The sequence below is a fragment of the Dipteris shenzhenensis genome, chromosome 24, assembly GCF_047967505.1.
Source record: "Dipteris shenzhenensis isolate YYH24624 ecotype China chromosome 24, Dip_SZ_1.0, whole genome shotgun sequence".
Taxonomy (NCBI): Eukaryota; Viridiplantae; Streptophyta; class Polypodiopsida; order Gleicheniales; family Dipteridaceae; genus Dipteris; species Dipteris shenzhenensis.
This window is the reverse complement of record NC_141619.1, coordinates 10957774-10964058: the sequence shown is the minus strand read 5'-3', so window position 1 is coordinate 10964058 and position 6285 is coordinate 10957774.

Below are 6285 nucleotides of genomic sequence, written 5' to 3'. Positions count from 1 at the left end.
GCATGCAGCTATTCATAATGTACTAGGCAACCATGCTTGCTATCACCTTCCATCTATGACATATCCTCATCTCGTCTTTATGAAGTTAGGACTATGGATTGAGGTCAACACCAGCCCTACCAATCTAAAGGACAATCTCCCATGAATGTCCTTGTAACCATTGCTCCCTAGGTCAAGACCATCTCATCCTGAGTCTCAAGAAAGACCATCGTCAATGCTCTCCTTCAAACCTATTGTGTTGAGGGGCAATCCCACACACAATGAGCATGTAATTGGAAAATGACAGCCCAAGCCATAAGCCCATTGCACCACTACAAGGGTTGTGTACACCATCATCCAAAGAAGTGGGAGATCTTCCTTGGCTTGTAATTGTCTTAGAGCCTATGCCAAAAATCCTCAAGAAACTTTTGAGAGTCCATGTGGTTGGCATGAATCCTCCTCCTCTTGCTAATCTCACTAAATTGTTGAAAAAAAGGAATATTGAGGGCATCTTGAATGAAGGGTCTCCCACCAAGAGAATTGTCATGGGTCCCACTAAAGTCTTTGCAAGGGTCTCCTTCCCAAATCCACAACCTCCAAGCCTCCTCCTTTGATGTGCATGGATTTGGATCAATGTACCATTGAGCTACTATCTTGACTCTCTGAGGCGTACATCCTCCAAAGTCCTTCAATCTGACCTCTTGTCTTTCCATCCAATCATCATCTCCCACCATAAATGTGAAGTAGGACTCACTTGAGGTACCCACCACCTAAAGCATGATCTCATCTTTTGGCCAAAGGATAGGAGGGCTTCTAAGGTTTGGCATGCCAAAAAGGGAGGGCTTCTAAATTTGAGTAGAAAAGGATGTGAGGGCTTCAAACTTCTAGGAAAGAAAGATGGGAGGGCTTCCAAATTCAAGTAAGAAAACATGAGCAAAGCTTAAGTTGCAAGGCCCACTTTCATAGTATCATCATTAGCTAGAAGATTCTCTTGTCGTTCTCACCTTCTATTAAACTAGAGAATTCCACCTCCTTGTTTTGTTAGTGGCACAAAAAGCTTCGAGCACTTTTAAGCTCTAACCCCCACTTTCAAGATGTCATAATTTACCATAAGGTCCATTTCTTTTTTAATTGCAAGGAGGGGAGAACCAACTTAGCCCCTTTTGTCTGTCCATTGTTTTATTGACTTGTAGTAAGGATGGCCACACTTTGAATCCCCTTGTTTGCTACTATGTGGTATAGAAGTGCATGATTAGAGGAGTACATTGTGCTCCAAGCGGAGGTAGGGTCGATTCAAGCACATACATGGAGAAGAAGAAATCAGCACCACGAATCACGCGCACAAGTAAAATTCAAATTGTTTTTTGTAAAGCACCCTTTGTTTATCCAATGCAATTTAAGAGGGGTTGTTGAGAATGGTCTAAATTGCACCATTGAGATAGGGCTCATGGGACAAACCCTAACCTTAACTCTAAAGGACTTATGTACATATCTCATTTTCTTTGGAATACAACTTAGTATATTTACTCCTCTTTCTCTCTCTGGTTGTTGAGAATGGTGTAAATTGCACCATTGAGATAGGGCTCATGGGACAAACCCTAACCTTAACTCTAAAGGGCTTATGTACATATCTCATTTTCTTTGAAATACAACTTAGTATATTAACTTCTCTCTCTCTCTCTCTCTTGCCCCCTCCCCCTCAATCCTCCAACATTGAAATAATAAAAAGCTATGTCATTGGAACATCTTCTATTCTCAAGATAGAGATAGGTTCTTATGCTTTAACATCCCATGGCATGAGCTGCACAATGGTGCCCATATGTATTGGTACTTTGGAAAAACCCTCTACTCGGTGTGTCTACATAAAAAGGCACGAATTCCCTATACAACATCCATCATGGAGTTGCAAAGGCATGTACAACCTCAATCTCCATGTCTTGTCTCTCCCAATGGGATAATACTTACCCCCTCTCCCAATGGGATAATACTTACCCCATGTCATAAGGGAAGCCTCTTTCAACTTCCTATCTTTGTCAAGCACCATTATTTCCTCCATTGTAATCTCTACATCTCCTGCTTACACAATATGTATACTTGAGGCACTGTAGCTCCTATAGGTGCCACATAAGGAGCCAACACCTTTTCACCCTTTGGTATAAGTACATCTATGGTGGATTCTTTTTTAATCATCTTTTTTGTATTGGATTTGAGAGGTTCTCTTGGCTTTGGCTTTTCTTCTTTTCCCTCCATTGTTTTAGTTGTCCTCTTGATTTTCTCTTTTTCTCTTGGTTGTTCTAAATCTTGAGCTCTATTGAAAACCAATCAATCATGTTTTCAATGCTTACTGTTGCATGCTTCTCTAGAGTACAACCCTCTATCAATTCCCAACCCAATCTTATGAATGTTCTTTGTTATTATCAATAGATGCCATCTTCATTACTTCAAACTTCCCAAATGATGATATCTACAAAATGACACATTTATTATCAAGCATCTTGATTGTGTTGAAGAATAGCCATCATCCCTGTTTGTCTCCATGACACTACATGTTCACGAAAATGCCAACATGTTCACATATTTTTTGGTCTGATGGAAGTTAGGGACATCATGCATGGGTGTTCCTCTCATGGGATCATATTTTTCAATGTACAAAGGATGCATGGCAATAGAGGGATCTCCTCCACCTTCACCTTAGGAGGCTTGTATACCTTTGTCTTTCTTGACATTTTCATTGCATACATCTCTCCTCCCTCCATTTTGGTGCTTGCCATTTAAAATTAAACTAGCCCAATCAAATTTTCAACATGCAAAATATTCCTTGCATGAAAGATCAACACACATTCTTCATTATGACCACATCAAAGAGTAAGGATTACATAGAATGACTACGGCTATGCAAATGGTTGGGGGACTCGATATAACTGTCATTGTTAGCTTGAAGGAATCTCATGGAAGTCCCAAGGGATTTACTACACCCATTTGGTCTTACTAAAGCCCTTAAAGTTTCATGGGATGCCCTTAAAGTTCCATGGGATTTTCTTTTAGAATACATCCTTGCTAATAGATTGCAGAAAAGCCCATGTAGGCTCAAGGGATTCATTACAACCATGTAGTACTCCATCAACTTCTTTCTTGCAAGACATCCTTATTAATAACCATGTGGTAGTAATGAGCCTAATTGAAGGGCTCATAACAAATAAGTGGTTATCATTACAAGAACAAATCCCATGGATATCTAAGGGCTTCATTATGATCATGAGCATAATTGGTTGACCCATTATAATTAAGTATTCATCATTGTAAGAAAAAAGCCCATGGATGTCCAAGAGCTTCATTGGGGCCATGTGGTCATAATGAATCCTTGTGCCTCCATGTGCTTCATTATGACCATGTAATAAAGACCTTTGGCTCCCATGGGTTTCTTTCTTGTAATGATGTGCCTAGTTGGAGGGGTCATTACGACCACATGGGTGTCAATAAAGATCAATTACAAGAAAGAGGTCTTGTGGAGGTCCAAGGTCTTCATTATGACTACATGGTCATAATAAAGCCCTTGAATCTCCATGGGCTTCTTTTTGCATTACATCCTTGCTAATGTATTGCAAAAAATCCCTTGGGGGTTCAAGGACTTCATTATAACCATGTAGTAATAATCAAGCCCTTGTACCTCCATTGAAATCTTTCTTGTAATATGTTCTTAACTATGGAGGTCCAAGGATTATTAAATCTTTATTGACATCCATGTGGTTATAGTGCACCTGTTGGACTGATCATTATGACCACATGGTTGTCAAAATAAAAATCCTTTTCAAGTAGGAAGCCCCATGGAAGTCCAAGGGCTTCATTATGAAGATGTTGTCATAATGAATCCTTGAACCACTATGGGTTTCTTTTCTATAATACATCCTTTCTAATGGACTATAAAAAGATCATGGAGGTTCAAGAGATTCATCATAACCATGTGGTTGTAATCAAGCCATGCATTTAAAGAACCAATGTTATGTGTGTACACTCTTCTCTTGCAACTAGAGAAGTCCATGCACATTCTCATGTGAAGTGTTATAAAATACATAAGAGGTCTTAAATGCCCTCTTGCTACATGTACTCTCCTCTTGCAATTTTCGGATTCCCTCTTAGTTGTCATGTGACATGCTTACATAAGTGCCCACCTTTGAGGGCTCATCAAAATGATGGACTAGTTTGTTATCCAAGTGAAGCAAAATATAAGGGTTATGCCCTTCGTCTCTTGCACTTGTTAGATTGATTATCCTCTTAAAAAATACATGACAATAACATATTATTCATCAGGAGGTTTTGAATACATGTTTGCCATGCTTGAAAATGCTTGAAAAGTGCTTGAGCCATTACAACCCAAAGAATGAAGGAACGTATTGCTAGTATAAATGGCAAAAACCTTCATCTCCCTTTTAAGGTTTAACAAGGGAAAGGAGATGTAAATAAACTCAGTCAACCATCGGGTTCACAAGCCCAAAATAAGTTTGGAACGAGGCATCAAAAGATAATGTTGTCATAAGTTTAACCCTAGATCAATTTTTGAAAGTTTTCCCTCCTTCATGCTATCCCACTGCCCTAAATGATTCTGCCACCCATGACTCTCCTCCTCCAAGATTCCTTGCTTGCCTCCAAGAAATTCTATTTTCCATTTGTCTAGTCAAAGCTTACTTCAAGCAAGTTGCTATAGTTTGAAACCTTGTATAGGGCTATCTATTCAAGTAACTACAGCCTCTCCAACTAACCATGAATGCTCGAGCTCCTCTTAGCTTGGCCATTTCAAGCTCTAAGCCTACAACATGTGGATTCTATTAAATCTCTTTGCACAGTCTTTTGAGGCTCTTCTTTGTGCAGAAGTTGTCTCCTATAATCTCTCTACAAGATTATGTTCATTAGCTTTTCTAGCATCTTTGCTACAACCCATTAGCTTTGGTATTGCAGCTCTTGTATTATGCTTGTAGCATTCCTTTTTGTCTCTAGATCCATTGATATTTCTTCTTTAAGATCCAATTTGTATCTCCTTTGATGAACCTTTCTCTTACTGCAACTGTGTGGTCGACTGCCCACACAAGCCTCTAGCTCTTTGCTGTTGTAGTTCATTTCAACTCTCTTGGTCTACTTTACCCAAGCAATTTGCTAGTTGAGGACTTGTTGTAGCTCTGTTTAAGTTTCTCTTTGGCTTTTAGGCCTCTATAATGTAGCTTCCATTGGATTTTTTAAGCTTTTATACATCTCTTCCTTTAAGCTTTTTCACACTGCTATTCAACAATCTGTCTTCTTAGTTTGCAGATATTGTGCTTACTCTTCTTTTCCCTCCATTGTTGGAGAGCTTCTTCTAAAGCTTTTCAACTATTGTTGTAATTTGTGGCCATTCTACACAGTTTTTTTGCAAGATTTTATGTAGCTCCTTCTACAATGACTAAGCCAGTAGGAGAACTAGCAATAAAACTTAACACATTCGACAAGGATAAGGCATTAAAGGCGAGTAGCTTCATGGAAGAAATTTGCCACTCAAAAATCTTACGAAAACGAGAAATTCTAGGCTCTAATTCCCATTCAATAATCTTAGGTTCAAAATGCTCGAGTGGTGGAAACTCACAAAAGGGAAGCTCTCAAAATGTTGAAGAGATGAGAGAGGAAGATCTATCCAACTCCAAAGTTTTGGTCTTCATTCCACACCACACACTTCAACCATGTGTGTCCTTACATAAGCATTTGGATTTGGGCCTTTATCCCTTAAATCTACTCACCCAGCATTGGCTCATCCTCATATGCTTAGCCAAACCCACAAAACCATTCATGTCTTGCTTCTAGTACATGAGAGATTCCAACATCACGTGCACTACGATTAGCTTTTTAAAGGAGCGATGGTCCCAAAAATATATAATAAATGGGTTGAAAGAAAAGTTTGATGTGGTTAGCAAACATGGAAGTGATGCTGGGAGAAGGTAACATATTTCTCATGCATTCTTATGAACCACTTAAAGGAGAAATATTAACAAATTATTCATTCCACAAATGAGTTGAAAGAAAAGTTTTATGCATGGAAGCAATGTTGGGAGAAGGTCATTTATGGCTCATGCATTCTTTTGAGCCAATTAAATGTATGGAACTAGGAGATTATCATCTTGGAATAACTATATCTGGAAAAGTATTACAAACTACATTGACCTTGACCCAAAGATTAATGGTCTAGGAGTAAGGTGCTTAAAGTGGTTAATTCAATTGCTTGCATCTGTAAAGGGGAGTAGGTTTGAGCTTGGTGCACAACATGATGAGTTGTGATGATTTAGG